Here is a 20,898-nt window from a genome sequence, read left to right as displayed (position 1 = left end):
TTTGTCCCATATTTTGATGCCATCGATCAGACCTTCGATGCCATCGGAATTTGAATTTCGATTGCATCGAACGATCGTCGATGTAATCGAAGATAAAAGATTTTCCTTGAAAGCTTGCTGGACAAATTGTTCTATATTTCCATGCTATCGAACCGTCTTCGATACCATCGATAACTTACATCGATGCCATCGACAGAAGTTCGATTGCATCAAAGAACACTTAGAGTTTTTCAAGTATAGTGGAGGGAAGAGGCCAATGTCAATGCTATCGAAGTGGGTTCAATGTCATCAAAACTTATGTTTCGATGCCATCGAACATCACTTGATGCAATCGTCAATCCCCAGCACATATTCAATTTGTTGTTGGACTATTTGGCCTTGTTTTCGATGCAATCGAACCAGATTCGATTCCATCGAAACTGTCCTCAATTGCATATCGACGCAATCGTCACGACATGAAGTTTACCTGTATAGTTCACATTTCCTCCAATACTTAAAATATTCTAAACTAAGCTCACCAAGGGTTTTTCAAATACATTTGTGGGTAGGTTTAGGTTGTTATGGATGAGGTCATATACCTTAAGGGTTTGGTTTGGGAAGTGAGGCTTTGATTTACCTATGTAGAGCACTCGAACTTCTTTAATTGATGAATCTTTGATCTTATAGTCTTCAACTTGGGGCTCACTTGACATATGGATTCAACACTCACGTATATTGACAAACAAGTGCACTTTTAGGATATAGCTATGTATCAGTTATCGCACAACATATATCGTTTGTATCGGATAATTTATCGCACTTTTTGGAAAACATGGGGAAACATTAGGAAAATGATTGAATTTTTCAATGAAACTTCAAAGATTGTTAAAAAAGACTTTAATACACACTTTTAAATCATAACATCTAAAAAAAGAAGTGTACGTAATAGGTTTCCTTTGCATAGGGTCTTGAGTTATGCGTTGTCTGACTAAACTAGTACAACTATATTCAAATTGAATGCATAACATTTAGAATTATGTGATGATCATTTAATCAAACACTCTTAAATACTTCGAAACTAGTCTCAATTGACAGCTGGTTGAAGGAAAATTTTGAATAAAAAAATTAATATTTTAATAATTTTTTAATTAAAATGTGATTTTTATTTTTCGAAAATTGACAAGGACTTGACAAATCAGTAGATCAACCCTTGTACATGATTTCATGTTTAGAGTGCAACATTGCAAGCAATTTGGGACAAATTGGGAAAATTTTGAATTTTCCCCAAATCAGCACACCTGCACTCAAATTTCAAAATTAGATTTTATGTGATGATCATTTCGTCAAATACTTCTAAATACTTCAAAATTAATCTTAATTGATAGCTAGTTAAAGGAAATTTTTTGAAAAAATATGTGGAGAACATAAAAAACCAATGGATAGTGAAATCGAAGCTCCAACTCCATGATTAAAACATGAAGAACCAATAGATTTATAACCATTTGACCTTAATTTAACATAATTAAAAAAAAAGAGATTGAAAATTGAAAATGCTCATCGGATCGAACATGTGGGAGATATCGGCACTACCTGTGCGTTTCGTATCGCACAGGTGGGATTGATGGGGACATCAGAGGACCTACTCGGATGTACCAAAGACGGAGACGACCACCCACATTAGCGCAACTTTCTTTGTGGATGGGAGACAAGTTCCAGATGGAGCCTACCAGGTCATTTTAAAGACCCTACATGCATCGGGCATGCATCAGGAAGACCCTACCTTGGGATGATGCATGTGGGTTGCTTAGGAGATCATTTTAGTCATGAGATTTCTATTTTGTGTCGATTCGACCATTGGATCGTGTCGATCAGGCCATCGGACCACCGGATCTTTTAGATCTGGGCCCTTTGGACTCTGATCTTGCTTTCTTTATGGTTTTTGTTATTTTTACGAGTTTTTGATGGTTGAGGTTGATAATATATGTTTTTGTTTTCTTATTTTTGATGGGCCACTTTACTTAAGTGAGTGGCATAGTTGTAAATATGCTGGATTTTAATTTCGAATTTTTTATTATAAAAGCACAGGGTGGGTGGAGTTCCAACCCTAGTGGTGTTATTGAGAAGAAAAAAAAAAGAAGAGTTGAGCACTCTTGTGTGAAGGAATTTTCATCCTTATTTTCTAGGGTTTTTTATTAAAAAAAAAAAAAAAACCTCCCTTCCAATTAAATTGCGGAAGGGTAGAAACTTGTTTGGTGGTGGATTCCAAGGTACATCCTCCATCTTCTTCTTTGAAAGGTATTCTCTTCATCTAATATATTTTATATTTTCATACACCGTGTATGTGAAAACCTAGGATCAAATTTGAATTTTTGAATCTATTATGACGATATGCTTGATTTTACATGTTGATTGTTGAAATTAATGTGTAATTGATCTCTCATCATGCATCCTAAGATAGTTTCCATCATCCTACATTAGGGATACAAGATATATCGTGCGATATATCATCCGATATCGTCGATATTTAAAACATTGGGTGTGGTGTGTGTATTGATTCTTCTTGTTATAACTTGTAAGTTGTAAACTAATAAAAACTAAAGTAAAGACTAATGACTAAAGAGTCAAGAGTAAAGAGATGAGAGAGAGAGAGAGAGAGAGAGAGAGAGAGAGAGAGAGAGAGAGAGAGACACTTACAGTTATACTAGTAGTAGTAGAAAAGGGAGGAAAAAGAAAAGGAGAGAGAGAGAGAGTTACCCTTATACTTGTAGTAGTAAAAAGTGAGAGGGAAAAGAAAAGGAGAGAGAGAGTTACACTTGCACTTACACTAGTAGTAGTCGAAAGGGAGAGGGAAAAGAAAAGGAGAGAGAGAGAGAGAGAGAGAGAGAGAGAGAGAGAGAGAGAGAGAGAGAGAGAGAGAGAGAGTTACACTTGTAGTAGTAGAGTTAGTGGGAGAGAGAGTTACACAATTGCATAAACACAAATTACACAATCTAAAATTCGCAAATATTTTCTTCACTTCTTGTCTTCACCCTTAAGTCCTGACTCTTGAATGTTGTAGATTTGTAGTCTTCTACTCTTGTTGCTCTTGTAGAACGTAAATTTTTGCCTTTGAGTTTGAACTCTTACTTGATTGTTGTAAACTAAAAATAAAAAAATGTTTTGATTCTCTTGACTCTTCAATGTAAAGAAAGAGAGATAAAAAGAGAGAGTGGGTGTCTGATTATGATTTATTTATGAATGAATATTATGTAACTAGAGAATGAATATTAACAAATAAGAGAATGTAGAAAATGAAATGAGTGAGAAATATGAGATGTAGAAAATGAAATGATATCTAGAAGAAACTAGAAAGAGATAAAAGTAGAATTAGAAAATGAAATGTGAGACTTGAGTTGACTTGAATTCAATTTCGATGTATTCTTACCTGATTTACTTTTCTTGAATCTTGAATCCTTGATTGAAACTTGAAAGAAATATGGAGCTTGGGCCTTAGAATTATGTAAGAGAGAGTGAGAGATTTGAGAGTTTGAGAGTGTAAGAGAGTAGAGAGAGTTTGAGTGCATGTAGTATGCAAATGGGAGGGTTTGAATGCCTTTTTATAGGGAAAAAAAGGCAGATTTTTTATTTTTATTTTTTATTTTTAAATTTCCAACGATCAGAAAATAGTTAGATTTCTAACCGTTTGGCAATATGCAATCGCATATGCTGTATACAATTGCATACGTCGCATATTCTTGCATGCATGACATATGTGATCGCATATGTGCGGAGATCTCATATCCCACAGTCACATATGCAATTTCTACTCCATTGTGCGCATATGTGAATGTGCGGTCACACATAACAACATTGGCTGTCGGGCCCCATCTTTAATATGGAGTCTCCTCTATGCCAAGTCCATAGAAAATCCCCAACGTTGCTCAGCATTGTCTATGATGGGTTGAAAGAAGAAAGGATATGCAACCAAAGCTTGTACATAAAAGGGGTACGATATGAATAGATGATCAATAGTCTCATCTTCTTGTTTGCAAAGATAACATCTATTGGGAATAATAAACGCCTGCTTTTGGAGATTATTTATTGTGAGGACTTTCTTCCCACGAGCTACGTGAACGTCACCACTGTAGAAGGGATGGCATAGTGCCAGAAGTGGTAAGCATGGCCAACACTTTCTCCCGTAGCTTGGGCTGAATCATCTTGTAGAATGAGCTTACTAAGAGTCGCCTAGAACTGCTGGTAGTCCAAACCATCTCATCCCTACCATTCGACAAAGAAACAAGATGTAGCAAGTCAAAAAGGCATTAAAGGTCTTCCACCTTGTGATCTAGTAAGTCCCTTCGACAAGGAGGGGTCCGACAAATGTTTGAATCATTCTTGGAACAACACTGTCACTATAATGTTTGGAAGAGCAAGACGTGCTAGATTGGGAAAGACTTGATCTAGTGGAGCTTCGCCGCATCCCACATCGACCCGAAATCTGACTCGAGTTTTGATGCGGATATCAGTGGTGTACCCTTTAGAGTGTACCAGAGGAGGAGGCGTTGCCGACAGAGTACTGGAGCGGAGGAGTTGATGCGAATAGACGTTGGGTCCATCGGACCCATTTTCTGATGTGCTGCGAGTGCAGGAGCGGCATGACCACACCCTGACCTTAGACCCATGGGTTGGATTTCACACCCTACCACACGGGTGTTTTAGTTTTAGGCGTTTTTGTTCTTTTCCTTATTTTAGGGGCTTTATTGCACTTTCTTTACTTTTCGTCTTTTTTGTTAATTTTCTCGTTTTCAAGCGCTTTAATGCAATTTTACTTTTTCCATAGCTTACAGATACGTTGTGAGAAATCCTATTTTGATTATTATTGAATGAATAGAAATTCGTCTCTTTTTTTCCTCTTTATTCAAGAGATTAGGGTTTCAGGATTGGCCCTTGGGTGTTGAGGATTCCACCCCGATTTCAGGTTTCCTTCTTTCTAACTCTTCGAGGTGCAGGAAAAGGTAAGAATCATCCTCTTCTTTTGACGACAAAAGGACCTGTACCTTCTTCATCTCGAACCATTCATTCTTCACCCATTTCATTCCTCTCTGGATATTCCCTTTCTAGTTTGAACGGAAAAGAGGGATGGTTAGTCAGTAGGATCAGATCCAAACTTGACTGTGGACTGACTTATGCTAGATCTGGGATATCCTCATGTCCCTAGGTCCTCCCTTTTTACTGTTTATGTGATTTTATGCTAAGGGGCATGATCTTGACGGAATGACCTCATCTTTGTTTTGAAATTTACCTAATCCCTTTGACTGGAAACAATTAGTTAATTGGTGTATTTATTTGAACATTTTTTAACCTGATTATACATGCATCTAGGATTAGGTCATCACATGTCCCTGCATCAAGTTCCGTCACCAATAGAGAATGATATGCCTTTCTTAAAAGTAGGATTGAGAGACATGATCGACCTCCAGGTGTTAGATGCCCCATATAAGGATGATTCCTTGACTTCCCATCCCCCCATTTGAAGCCCGTATTTAGAAGCAATCACTTCCCTCCAAAAATGTCCTTCCTCCGCATTGAAACAGCAAAGTCATTTCCCCAAAAGGTGTAGTTCATGCTTTGGAGATCCCTCAAGCCAGCCCCTCCCTCATTCAACGGTTTACAAACTTTCTCCCATCTTAAGAGGTGGAATTTGTTGCCTTCTTCAACGCCTTTCCATAGGAAGTCCCTCCCGAGCTTGTCTAGTCTCTTTCGAACAAATGACAGACACTTGAAAAATATTATTGTTACAAAATTATAATTTACAGTACACCATCTGTTTCACTCACACAGTCACACACGCCGTAAGCACTGAGCAAGTACCTTAGTCACCAACAAAAGGAAAATTTGGATCCTTGTGGTTGATTGATCTCCACATTGTTGTCATCTTACTGCGGCCGTGTGGTAGGCGCTGCATATCCATAATAATCAAATCCTGTGTGGAAGACCATATCAATGAATTTCTAGGATAATTGACCACGATCATCACTACCACTTGGCATCCGCTGCGTGGGATCTAGGTAAGAATTAGCTCCAGATGACGACTTGTAGCCACCACTTTTTCCATACCCGTATCCTTGCCTTGGTGTTTGCTCGAACTAAAACCGAGAGTGGGACTGGGACATTGAGCTGCTTAGATTCGGATTCAGATATTCGTATCCCCAATATTGACTATAATATGGATTTTATGCTCGAGCAGGACTAGCCCAACATGAATCTATTTTAACAGGTTTCGTATTTTATCCTCCATGGCCATACCCATATGACTTATCATATTCATATCCACAAGCAATCTGATGCCCGGGTGCTCCATCTCCTACTGTGCCACTAGCAACAAATTCTCATGATGCTCTCCCTCCTTTTGGTTGGTCATATTTTGACTCAGTGCATTCGTAAGTCCGACCTCCTTTAGTTTGTTGATGCTTATCAGCCTTGTGATGTGTAAATGGCTGTACGGTGTGCTGAGCAACACCATAAGCAGGACCAAGAGGTGCATCATCACCATCATCATTGCGCCACCGTCATATGATTTGATTTCTTCACTGTTGCTACTATTGCTTACCCTCTTAGATAAGTGGAGACGTCCTCTCTGGATCTAAGATAGTTGCACGACTCTGTTGCTGCACCACACGTATTTCTGGATCGTTGACGTCAACTTGTTCTGTCTTCTTCAACCTGTTTCTCCCTATGTTCCAACCAAGGTAGAAGTAGGTCATCCTCATCTTAAATATGGTCCAAGCTTATTGGATAGAAGTCACGATCTTCAACTAAATTCGCCATAGGCCTTGAATTCCGCAATCTCAGCTTCATGTTGTAATGCATATAGAGACACTGATCCAACGTCTCGGTCTGCATTTTATTTCTATTCTTTGAATGAATGAGTGAAAAACAACTCTAGTTCTCTTGCATTTAGAGGAAGAAGTTAGTGTTTTACAACACTTTGATTTCAATTGCCTCAAGAGTGGGTGCACTCGTTCCATAGTGCATCCACCAAACAATTGTTTGGAAAAAAAAAAAAAAACTAATATTAGGTAGTAAACTAACAAATCCATTCTATATCACTAAATAATACAATTTGTACAATAATAGTAATAACTAAATCCATTCTATTACCTAGAGTTGTTTGATGGGCGACCTTTTGTGCAATGGCATCGGAAAAGCTGCCCGGCGAATCGTATATATTTTCAATTGTGGACAATACATGCGGTAAAAGTGGTAAAACATTTTTAGTTTTTACTATTTGAAACACAAAAATAACAAAATTAAAGACCAATAAGTAAAGACTTACAATGTATTTACTTCATTCAACGTCTTACCTGTTTATGCAAGTCAGGCTCTAATCTTTTTGTTACATTCTTGAGCCCGACATGAACCTCATCGTCCTCAATGTATGATTGAGTATTTATGTTTTGTGGGTTTAAGTAGTCTCTTACATTGCAATTTGCAATAACGAACTTAGTAATAATCAACGTAGTTAATGGGTCAAAGGCAAGAAGTGCATAGTAACAAATAGGTTACTTGCTGCATGAAGATGGTGGTGAAGTTGATTTGTCCAATGCTTGTTGATTCTAGTAATTCGTATAGTGTCTATAAACCCAATGAATAGCAAGGTTCACGTTATCCATGATGCCATAGAGGAAGTCCATGGTAGGTACCTCGTCGGATTTGACAAGATGAAGGACTCTCATCAATGTTTCCATCACTTTGAGGATGTTTGCAATACTTTTTCAATATTTTTTGTCCCTTATGGTCGCCACAACCTCAACAGGTGTTCCTGATGTCTTCTTCCTGTATACCATATTGAGCCAATCCCGTGAAGTGAACGTTTCACTCAAATCTCCCCAATGCTTATTTAGACTCTCAAGGGCTATAGAGTTTGTCGTAAATCTAGTTGGTGCAAGCCTAAGGAGCTCTCTCTCCTTTGTGAACTTCCTCATTATGGCGACTAGTTGGTTGTGGTTTTAGATGAATTTCGTCACTTCTCATCCCCTTTCAACCAAATTTGTGACATTCTTCTTCTTTTAAATATCTTCTAGGATGAGGTCGATGCAATGTGCGACACATGGTGGCCAAAACAAATGTGGCATCTTTTCCATCAACTTTTTTCCTGTTGCATTGTATTTCGCTTCATTATTAGTCATAATGTGCACCACATTATTAGTCGTAATCTACATTCTTCGTTGCCTCCGATATATCAATCAATTTATGGAATACTTTACCCAAGTGACAATACACCGTGAAATTGGTAATGCTATGCCTAGTTGGGCCAGTCCAACCATCACACATAATAGTGCATCATTTGGTCTGCCATATGGATTTAAAGGTGGTCATTTATGCTTTCACATCCTCATTTTCTACATTTGTCCACTTCCCTCTAATGTCGTGAGTTGTGCATGTCTTTACTCTGCCTGCCTCCGACGTTGCATCAGTAAAAATAATTTAGTTGTTGCCCTACAAAGGTTTTCATCTGCAGTTATTGTCCACATTTATTTGATCTTCTTGTGTTTTGTCGTGTCATTCCCAAACAAAATTGGATCACATGAGTGCCTACTAGGCTTAACTAGTGTTCGAAATATCGGTATCGCACAATGTTTCGCACCCTTGAGATACAGATACGTATCGGTTATCGCATGGGATATATCGTTTGTATCGCATAGTTTATCGCACTTTTTGGGAAACATGGGGAAACATTGGGAAAATGGTTGAATTTTTCAATGAAACTTTGGGGATTGTTAAAAAACCCCTTAATACACACTTTTAAATCATAACATCTCAAAAAAAAAATATACACATAATAAGTTTCCTTTGTATAGGGTCCTAAGTTATGCGATGTTTAACTGAACTAATGCAACTATATTTAAATTGGATGCATGATATTTATAAATATATTGTAGTCATGTATTAAAACACAACCAATTTATTGAAAAGACAGAATAACTTAAGAAGTAAATTTTGAGAAATATACTTATGATTGATGGGGACATGAAGTGACATCACCAAGTTCTGAAGGGCCCACCATGATGTATGTGTTGTATCCACACCGTCCATCCATTTGAAGATATCATTTTAGGCCATGAGAAAAAGAATGAGTCAGATCCAAAGCTCAAGTGGACCCCACCACAGAAAACAGTGGAGAGAGTGACACCCACCATTAAAAATTTCTAGGGGCCACAAAAGTCTTTGATCAAGCTGAAAGTTGTTTTTTCCCTTTTTTCATGTGTCTTAACTTATAAATAGGTTGGATCTCATCTAAACATCACAGTGGACCCATGATCAGGGTTTCAACGGTGGGCGTCCCTCTCTCCACTGTTTTCTATGGTGGGATCCACTCCAAATTTGGATCTGACCCATTCTTTATCTCATGCCATAAAATGATTTGGCCAAAGGGATGGACGGCGTAGATGCAATACATACATCATGGTGGGCCCCACAGAACTTGGTGACGTTACTTTAGTAGCCGGTCTGGCTACGCGTCCTGAGAATCCAAGGACGCAGATTTCCTGCGCAAGCCATTTGCAGGAAGTTCCGGCGCTGAAAACTTAAGTGGGGCGCAACATGATGTTTGTGAGTAATCCACTCCGTTCATCCATTTTTTGAGATCATTTTAGAACAAAGAGCCAAAAATAAACAGGATCCAATTTTCAAATGGGCTGAAAATGTAAGGATTGAACATCCACAGTAGAAATATTCGTGTGCCCATAAAAGTTTTGAATCAGGTTAATATTTGTGATTTCAGTTCATCTCAGCTCCGTGGGCCCCACCATAATGTATTTGTTTCATCCATTCTATTCATCCATTTTTACGGATCATTTTAGTGCTTGATACAAAAAATTATAGGGATATGATCTCATGTGGACCACACCACAGGAAAACAATAATGATTGGATATCCACCATTAAAATCCTCCTAAGGCCCACTGTACTGTTTATTTGACATCCAATCTGTTGATTGGGTCATAAAGACCCAGATGAAGGGAAAAAATAAATATCTGGTTGGATGACAAACAAACATCACTGTGGGCCTTAAAAAGGTTTCAACGGTAGAAATTATCAGTTCCACTATTTCCTGTGGTATGGTCCACTTGACTTGTGGATATGGTTCAATTTTGGGCTGAACACCTAAAATGATCAGTAAAAACGGATGGACGGCATGGATAAACCACATGCAATCACGGTGGCCCAACAGAGTTTACTTGGTAAGCGTACCATGTCGCCCATCATTGACGGAAACGGATTGGCTACTCCACCAACCAATGGCTGATGGTCGGTGCTTTGTGGGCCCACCATGATGTATGTGTTTCATCCATTCCGTCCATATATTTTTATATATCATTTTAGGATATTAAAAAAAAAAAATAGATATATTCCAATATCAACTGGGCCACATTACAGGTAACAGTGTGAAATGAACGTTGACCATTAAAAACTTTTTGGGGTCCATATTGGATTTAGCTGATATTTCTTTTTTCCCTTCATCTGGGTCTTTATGACCTAATCAACAGATTTGATGTCAAATAAACAGTACAGTGGGCCTTAGGAACATTTAAATGATTGATATCCAATCACTATTGTTTTCCTTTGGTGTGGTCCACCTGAGATTTATATCTGTCTAGTTTTTTTGATAAAGCCATAAAATAATCTTTAAAAATTTATGAACGGAATGGATGAAACACATACATTATTGTGGGGCCCATAGAGCACCGACCATCATCCGCGGGCTGGTGTCAGGGGAGTATCCAATCTGTTTCCGTAATTGACGGCCCCAATGCCACGTGACCAACTTACGTGGGTCCCACTAAGATGTATTTTTTGCATCCACACCGTCTATACATTTGAAGAGATCATTTTATGGCATGAGCCAAAAAAGGGGTCAGATCCAGAGCTCGAGTGGACCCCACTATAGAAAACAGTGGAAAGAGTGACGCCTTTAAGGTAGGCCCTTAAAATTCTTAAATTTAGATATCAACCCCTTAAATTAGAAAGGAAACCGGATGGACGGTGTGGATAGACTACATACATTAAAGGTTGGCCCAACTGAGTTTACTGAGTACAATAAGAGCGTACTCCGCAACCCACCGCACGATCGAAACCCCTTTTCACCCCATTTCCGCGCCCTTCTTCTTCGTTTTCCCTCTCCTTCACGCACGCAGAGATTCCGACGATCGTGGCGGCGACGATTCTCGTTCCGGAGGAAGGGGTTCCTCAATCTGGCCCGATTTCTCACCGGAATCTCCGAGAAATCTCCACAGATATATCGTAATGGACCACCTCCGATCACCAATATTCGCTGGTACTCTCCGATTTCTCTCTCTGTTTTTTTTTTAAAATCTAATTCAATTTTTTTTTTTTTAATTCTCCACCTATGCGCATGGCGATATCGGGTGATATCGCACGATATATCGTGCGATATCTGAATTTTTGCATTTTTGGTATCTTCCGGGCGTTATCACCCGGGTATCGTCTCGTTGGGGCCCGATAACGATAATATCGGCCGATAGTATCGATATTTCGAACACTGGGCTTAACCACATATTCTTCCATAGGGACATGTTGTGTCATCTCTTTTCGGCTAACTCTAAAATTGGATCACGTGAATGTACGTGGGTGTCCGCACAACACGCATGCACATATGCACCCAAACAAACACAACGAGGGACGAAGGGCGACCATCGCCTACTCTATTTGTCACGCCCCAAACTCGATGAATGGGTTCACATAATTCCCGAGCTCTGAATCAGATGGTGATAGCCTCCGCAGTCCCCCATTTTCGGCTCCTAGCTCCTATACGATAGGTTTCGATCTTGGGATCTCACAAGGAGGATTTTTAGGGTGATTTTTTATTTTTTATTTTTGTAGATGAGCATGACCATAAGTGTACGAAAACCAAAACGTCATTACATTTCCGATATAATATCTATTCAAGTACACGTTGAAAGGGAAATACATGATATAAGAAGAGTCCAAAAGATCAGGCACATGCTTTTGCCTCAATACTACTGTGGTCTGGCATAAGCTACATGTAAACAACGTGTGCAAGCTTACTACGAAGCTTAGAGAGTGTGTGCATTTGTGCGTAATGCATGTGACAAGCATACAGATATCAGAGTAAGCGGAAATGATGGAGGGTTAAACTGGCAAGTCCATAAATGCAATCAGCCATACCCAGGCTATGCGATGTATTGTTTTCAATAGCGCTATAGCATACGCTACGTAGCGTAGTGTAGTGAAAACGCTACGTAGCGTACGCAAGTAGCATAATTCCCTAGTAGTGTAAGCTACAGTGCATGTAGCATACGCTACATGTAGTGTGTAGCGTGGATAGCATAAGCTACCCGAAATCTCATTATTTAAGTATTTTTTTCTATTTTAGTTTAACACCTATTTTAAAATGGTGATGACTTGTACTTATGACACATGGCACTACATTAAACTAATCCGGACCATCCAAATTGTGGTCCATATCGTAGATAGAGCACTTAGATCAATCTGGACCATCTAAATTGTGGTCTATATCATGAATTTGTGGTGTTTTAATAAATAAAAAAGAAGTCACACTTAGAGATGTCTAAAGGCAGAGAGAGAGAGAGAGAGAGAGAGAGAGAGAGAGAGAGAGAGAGAGAGAGAGAGAGAGAGATTTTGCATTTTAATAAATGGTTGATGATCCAGATTCGTAGTTAGAAATTATGAATTTTGTAAAATTTATCATATTTTCTATTATTTTAATTAAAAATATTAAGGATTGTGTAGCTTTGTAGCTTATGCTACACGGTATAGAGGGCCAAATGCCACGCTATACGCTACATGCTATTTAAAACACTGATGTGATGTAAGGGCCTACATGGCCAAATGTCATATGCTAAGGATGCAATGCAACATGCCAATCCTCTACTAGTCCACGTATTAGAGTAGTTCTCAATTGGATCATTACCGGAGTCTAGTACGGTTCTGACACTAGCTGCCGCCCATCGCGCGTAAGGCCAAGCGAGTGCAAAAGACCTCATTATCTGCCTCGTCAGTGATACATGGAAACCCATCAGGCTCGTTGATAGAGAACCCATTTCACGTGCTGGTCAGACTCAACTTAACGTATAACCCTCTGCACTTAGGTGGGTAAGGTCAAACCCCCTTCCAATTGACCCTGACATAGTGGGAGACGCGACCTACCAGTATCTAGCCATCGTGCACTTATGAATCCACTCAGTTTAGACGTTAGAGCATCCTACTGGTACCACAGGGTTTAGGGACTTCCACCCAAGGACGCTTGTGACAGCTTGTAACCTCAATAGTTTCCGGTATCCATAAAATCATCCGCCAGCCTTAAAAAGACTGTAGGACTACATCCCTAGTGTCGATACGGAGTAGATGTTATGTGTCACATAATGCATAATGCATGAATCACACTATCCAAGTCATGCATCAATCCAGCATGTACCACACGATCATGCAGGGCAACCCTATCTCGCATGGGTCCCCTAAGTAACTCAAGATGAAAAGACGTGTGCTATGATCAATCGCCATTCATAGCAGGCATACAAATGATGCGTATGGGCATATGAATGGGCATTATATCCATTATGCTAAGCATATTATCGATGTTGACCTATGAGGCTAAGTACCCTACTATGTTATCAAACATATCATATGATAATTGACATTAAATGGCCTGACATATAGAGAGTGGGACCCGATCAGTGGGCTCCTCTAGCAATGTAAGGGTCTACATATCATGGCCTACTTGAGATTTAGAATCGGCCACACACTTGGCCTTTGCATATAACATGATCTAGTAAAACGGATGATCAGTGATGATATAACATATAAATCAAGGCGGAACCTACTTAGGATGGCTTAAACAAACACACTCACCATGGTGGGGTCCATAGTAGGCCCCACTGATAAGTTGGGTGGCAACAAATATTACAATGGGCTCGTGGAAGTTTTCAATGGTAGGCACACAATTCCCACTAATTCCTTTGGTGCGGCCCGCTTAAGGGTCTGATTAGTCTCATTTATGGGATCATGACCTAAATTGATATGGAAAAACAGATGGACGGTATGGATAAAACAGATATGTTATGGCCGGCCATGCTGCTAGATCGGTAGCGCAGATAATATGCAAACATTACGGTGGGCGTCCTTGTGACATCAGCCGTTTGGGACCAAGCTGATATCTAGGTTTTCCCTTGTAGAGGTCTGTGTGATCTAATGAAGAAGTTAGATGGGAAATAAACATTATGGATGGGCCATGGGAAGGTTTCAACGGTGGATACCATTGTCCCACTGTTTCTTCAGGTATGACCCACTTGAGATCTGGATGGCCCTCATTTTTGGGCCCAGCCTTGAAATTAGCTGGAGCAACAGATGAACGGTATGGATGAAGCAAATGCATCAGGGTAGGCCCCACAAGGTGGGCCCTGCTAGATAGTGTGCGTAGGCACACTACCTACAGTGGGTCCACTCGTATGGCCCCCAAAAGCTTTGGATCAAGTTGATAGTTGTGTTTTCCCTTCATCCTGGCCACACCTGGCCAGGTTACAGGTCACATGTGGCCTATGCCACTGTTAGATGGCATACAAACAACATGGTGGGCCACAGAAAGGTTGCAATGGTGAGTATCATTGTCTCCACTGGTTCTAGTGGTGTGGCCCACCTAAGATTTGGATCTGGGTCAAATTCGGGCCCATGGCCTAAAATGATCCGGCAAAAAGGTTGGACGGTGTGGATGAAACACATACATCATAGTGGGTCCCACGAGAGGGACTACATCCTCGCCCCAAGGGGCTTCCACCCTTACGTTGCAGCAACGCCCTCGGGACTTGTGTTTCTCTAGCGTCATTTTTTTTTGTTTTTTTTTAATTTTATATTTATTTATTTTTTGAATGGGGCCCACAAGTGGATGATCTGCCCCATCCATCAACTTGGTCGTCCCAAGGAGGGCCTAGAAGGACTAAAATGGTGGTATATAAACATCACAGTGGGCCTTGGAAAGGTTTCAACAGTAATACCTTGCCTTCACTATTTCCTGTGGTGCGACCCACATGAGATCTAGATCTGGCTAATTTTTGGGGCCAAGGCCTAAAATGATCTGGTGAAACAGATGGACAATGTGGATTATACCCATACATCATGGTGGGTGGGACCCCTTCCTTGCCCAAAGGGGGCTCCCGTCCTCTCATGAACACTGGGTAGCAACATCTACTGTTCCAATGTCCATGTACTTTTTTTAATCTTTCTTTTTTGTTTTCCCCAACTATGTTAGGTCTAGGGTCCCGTCCTCTCACAAACACTGGGTAGCAGCATTTGCTGTTCCAACGTCCATGTAATTTTTTTAATCTTTCTTTTTTGTTTTCCCTAACAATGTGGGGTCCACTTGAAAGATCCAATCCATTCATCGGGTTGGCTAGCTCACCTTGGACCCAAAGAGCCCAGACTTCGGCAGGTTTCATCGTATACACACATCACGGTGGGCCTTAGAAAGTTTCAACAGTGGGTGTCATCATCACCACTATTTTCTATGGTGTGGCCGACTCGAGATCTAGATCTGGCTCAAATTTGGGCCCTATTCCTAAAATGATATGGAAAAATATATGGGTGGTGTGGATCATATATACGCATCATGGTGGGTCCCACGAGTGGACCACCTTGCACAACCACCAAGTCCAACGTCCCTGGACGCTAATGACTTCCAGTGTTTACGCTACGAGTTATAGCGTCCCAGACGTTCTGACATACACACACATATATTTTTTGGCTAGGTGGGGTCTGTTTTGGACAATCTGATCCGTCCATTATTTTTGCCACCATATGGTGGGCCCAAAGAGTCTTGGATCAAGTTTATTCAAGTCCTTCATCCAAATTTGCATGATTTAATCAAGAGATTGAGGGGAAAAATAAATATCATGGTGGGCCACACAAGGTGGTCCACGCTATGACGTGCGGGGCATGCTGTCTCATAGTGTGGCCCATTTGTGGGTCCCATAATAACCCAAAATGATAAAGGAAATGAGAATGGAAGGAAAAGAGAAGGAAAGAGGGGATTCCAGCCATCGGAGTGGCCCTCGCCATTATGGGGTCCACCATACATTTCATATAAACACAAGGTGGGTTCCACCCTTGTGGCCCCACCAAAATGAAAGAAAGCAAGGGAAAAAGGGCGAGTTTGTCCTCCCTTGCACTCACAATGACGTTGAACGGTTGGATTCGGTTGGATTGGCGATTAGACGGCTTGGATGGTTCTAGCTCCTCCTAGACTCCTCTTAACTCTGAAACTTCCCCTCAAGCTCTCTTTAATCTCTCTCTTAAACACCTCTTCTCTCAAGCACTCTCTTCTCTCTCTATTCTCTCTCTAATTTTTTCTAATCTTTTCTTCTCACTCTCACTTGCTAGGAAAATTGAGGAAATGAGAGGGGTTTTGGGGGCTTTGTGGTAGAACTTTTTGGATAGAGAAGGAACTAAGAAAAGATGGAGGGGTAGAATGGGAAGAAGGAAAGAGGGGAGTGGCTTAGCATGGGCAAGGGGATGGTTAGCATGGGCTTGTTTGACTACTGGGGGAGAGAGAGAAAGGGGTGTGATTGATGGGTTGATTGATTGATTAGACTACCTCGGGATTTGTGCAAGTGGGGCCTGCGCCACATGTGCATTGTGCGGTCTGCCTTAGATTGCGCCAAAAACTACAACTTCTAATTTGGGTGTTGCAATGGGCTGTGCCACGTGGCGTTGGAATCGCAGCGTCTGCGCGGTCGCCAAGGTACAAGTCTCGGGTCATTACGATACTAAAATAGGGTTACGATCGAAGCTCGTTGATCTTGTCTGTCTGGGACGTGCCGACACTGAAAACGAAGCATACAGTCGATTTCACAGGGTTACGAGTCTTCCACTCTCAGCCTATGATCTAAAAAAGATGCAGCAATGAAGATGAAGACCTCTAATGGCATGCCTCTATTCTTGACCTGGTCAGTAGTAGGGCTTTGTGAAGTGTAACCTACCAATAGAAAGCGAAGCCCATGGTGGGCCCCTAAAAGGACCAAACCCTTATTTTCAGGCTTTTGGTCAAACCATCACTTGGAAAAGCATGCTATAGAATCATTTGATTCAGATGATTCCATCTGTTTATGGACCCTAAACTCTTCAACCTTTACCCGACTTAGTGATAAACACTCAAGCACTTCTAAGAGACCCATTGTTTTTCTGTGTCGTCAGCTCTTAAATTCCTACTTAACGTGGGATAAAACCACCTGGTACCTCACTTTGTAGACACCGTTCGACCTTCACCTCTTTTTCTAGAACGAGCCGGTGATGCAGGACATGGAAATTATATATGATATGCAAAATTTCAGGCTTAAGATCATACTAATTTAGAATCAATTACAAAAATTCCACATCCCACATAAAGTCAAATATTCAACAAGGGGGATCTATAAGGGTCCAAGCCTACACATGCTAGGGCTGGATCAATTAAAATTATAGGCCAAACAATGATCAAAGGAGAGTAGATTCATCCACACATGTAAAGGATTATTTCCCCAATCCAAAGGATCCACATGTTTCAATTCGGGAAACCCTAGGGTTGTAAAAGGGGAATAGAACTTGGGATTTAGGATAATCTAGGGTTAGGGTTACGGAAATAGGGTGAGAAAGGAGTGAAATAGAGGAAATAGATGAACCCGAGGTGATCCACACGTGTGGACAACGGCTGGGCCCAGACGCACGTGCGTGGGTCCAGGCTGCATGTGTGTGGGGCCCACGAATCTAAAATCGGCCAACTTGGGTCTGGTCGGCCAGGGGAGTTCCACCTTCATGCCAAATTTCGGGATGATCGGATGTCCAGTTTGTGCACGGTGTTCCACCGAAGTTTCAGCCCTCTTACAGGGCCTCATTCTGCAAATCTACTGTAGAGGAAGGATTAGCTGCAAAAAAGGATGGATTTGGAGATGGGATGGCTGTGAGAGATGATGAATATTGAGGGTAGGAGGTGGGGGTGATTTGAGATGGATGTGGCTTCGCACCACGATAGTTAGCCCTTCGAAGAAGGGAGGGTTTCGCACCCAATTGGATTTCCACAACTTAGAGAATTAGAGAAGCAGGAAAACGCAAAATTTTATTCGTAATATTCGATTAAAAAAAAACCTACATGGGGTTGCCTATTTATAAGAAAACTCTAAACCCCAAAAGCCGCGCCATGTGCGCCCCCTATTACTTAGAGACGGAGTAACAAAAATAACTACTAATCGAAGCAATCTAAACCGTCCATGATATTCCTAATAACAATAACAAGCAAAACTCAAAGTACTAGATCATTTAGAGTAGTGGGCCACGATCATGAGATCCAATGGTGGGATCCACATGACGATCGGGCCCACTCCAAGGAACCAAAACAGTCTTCTAACTAAGAGGCCCTCCATGGATGTCGTCATCGATCCAGATCGATGGTGGGGCCCTCCTTGCGTATGTGCGTAGGGGGGAGTATGTGTGCGTGAAATATCCCCATCAACTCTCCCCGGCTGCGAAGATTTCGCCACTGGCGAAACAAAACTCTTGAACCGCTCCAAGATGTCAGGATCAACTTCTTGAAACTCCTCCTCAGTGAGTCACATACTATCTGAAGGTGGGCGTGACTTCCACTTAACCAAGTACTTTTGAAACCCGCCATCCGATGTTGATACTATCTAATGGTCTAGAATATCCTTTATTTCCTCTCTGGGTGTGGGAAGGGTAGGTACGGGAGGTAGAGGCTGGGAAGAAGGGTCGGTGAGAGGCTATGGATCAAAGGAAAAGTCTAAGGAATCAGGATGGTCAGGCGAAAGGTTGGACAATGTATTAGGGGTCCCCTGAAAAGCAAGTAGATCCTCTACATTGAATGTAGAACTAATTCCCAAGGAAGGTTGAAGATCTACCACATACGCATTGATACCATTTCGTTTTATAATTTTGAATGGTCCAGTGCTACGCGCGTGTAATTTACGAACGGCTCCCTGAGGGTACCACTCTGGCCTGATGTGGACCATCAAAGACTTCCCTACATTGAATTCCTTGAAATGTTTTTCCTGGTCTGCAGAAAGTTTGTAATGTTTTTTACTAGTAAGGATCTTTCGCCTGATTTCTTAATGCAATGAATGAATGTGATGCACAAAAGACTCTGCAGACTCTGATGGCCTATGGGACCGGGACATAGGGATAAGATCAATAGGTTTCCTAGGTTTATATGTCCTAAACTGAATAGGAACAGCACTAAAGTGTCTTTATATGATCCAAACTGAATAGGAACAAGACAACGGTGCAAGACTGGAATGGAAGTTTCATCAACCCAAAACACTCTATAGGGTTGAGAATGTGCTTCAAGCTTCATGCCCAGACGGCTCACAATGCTAGTTGATGCCATGTTAGCACAACTATCGCTATCCACGATCATCTTGCTGCTCTTATTACCACAATTTGTGTAAGTATCGGATATCGTGTTGTGGCGCCAATCGTCTGTATTCTTTGCTTGTATAAAGGTGCAACGCACAACTGCAAGGGTCGCGGACTCTTGCGCTCCCTCTTCCTCATCACAAGGGGTTTCTGTTGGCTCATATTCTTCCTCCTCACTGTCACTTTATGGGGGCATTACTTCTACCTGCCCCTCAATAAAGAACACCTTCGTACCCTCTTTCGTGCCACACTGGTGGGAAAAGTGACCAAACCCCTGACATCTAATACACCTAGTCCCATCGCTTCTACGCGAGCTAGATCCGACCTCTTTACCCTTATCATCCTTGGGCCTAGACTGAGAACTACTTGAAGGCTTGTACTAATATCTGGTGCCAGGTTTATCCCCAGAAGGGTTGGCCTTAGCGCCAGAATCACGAGACTCAAACCGCCTTCCCACAGATGCTTTGAGGTATTGCTCGACCTCTAACACTACTTGATACATCTGTTCAAGAGTGTTTATGTCCTTGGCGAGTAATTCTCTCCTAATGTTAGAACGGGGGGCCGTCTTAAATCGAGCAAAAGTGAGTACAGGATCCTCATCGACTTCAAACTGGGTCAAGTACTCTTCAAATATGAAATCGGCCAACTCGGGTCTGGTCGGCCAGGGGAGGTCCACCTTCACGCCAAATTTCGGGACGATCGGATATTCGGTTTGTGTACGGTGCTCCACTGAGCCTGATTTTGTAAATTCGCTGTAGAGGAAGGATTCGTTGCAAAAGGGATGAATTCGGAGATGGGATGGCTATGGGAGATGATGAATATTGAGGGTAGGAGGTGGTGACGATTTGAGATGAATGTGGCTTCGCACCACGGTAATTATCCGTTCGAAGAAGGGATGGTTTCACACCCAATTGGATTTCCACAACTTAGAGAATTAGAGAAGCAGGAAAACGTAGAATTTTATTCATAATCTTCAATATAAAAAAAAAACTACATGGGGTTGCCTATTTATAAGAAAACTCTAAACCCCAAAAGCCGCGCCATGTGCGCACTCTATTACTTAGAGACGAAGTAACAAAAATGACTACTGATCAAAGCAATCTAAACCGTCCATGATATTCCTAATAACAATAATAAGCAAAATTCAAAGTACTAGATCATCTAGAGTAGTGGGCCACGATCATGAGATCCAACGGTGGGATCCACATGACGATCGAGTCCACTCCAAGGAACCAAAACACGGTCTTCTATATAGGAGGCCCTCCATGGATGTTGTCATTGATCCAGATTGATGGTGGGGCCCTCCTCCTCCTTGCATACGTGCATGGGGGGGTGTACGTTTGTGCGAGATGTCCCCATTAGCCGGTACTCCGATGAACACATTGAACAATGGTTTTGCCATGCACCAAGTATCTTATACTGATACTTTGGTATATCAAGGTTGGTCACAAATTTTATTTTATTTTTTTGATGTATCAAATTTATG

General features: G+C 41.3%; 1 protein-coding gene across 1 annotated transcript in view; it reads left to right on the top strand.

The window, feature by feature from the left end:
* LOC131221184 (nuclear-pore anchor-like) overlaps nt 1–20,898 on the top strand; it is a 155,653-nt gene that overhangs the window by 77,201 nt on the left and 57,554 nt on the right. The gene's annotated exons all lie outside the window — the stretch shown is intronic.

The sequence above is a fragment of the Magnolia sinica genome, chromosome 12 (genome assembly GCF_029962835.1).
Source record: "Magnolia sinica isolate HGM2019 chromosome 12, MsV1, whole genome shotgun sequence".
NCBI lineage: Eukaryota > Viridiplantae > Streptophyta > Magnoliopsida > Magnoliales > Magnoliaceae > Magnolia > Magnolia sinica.
Note: the sequence above shows the minus strand (reverse complement) of the source record. Positions and strands in the feature narration are given on the sequence as shown.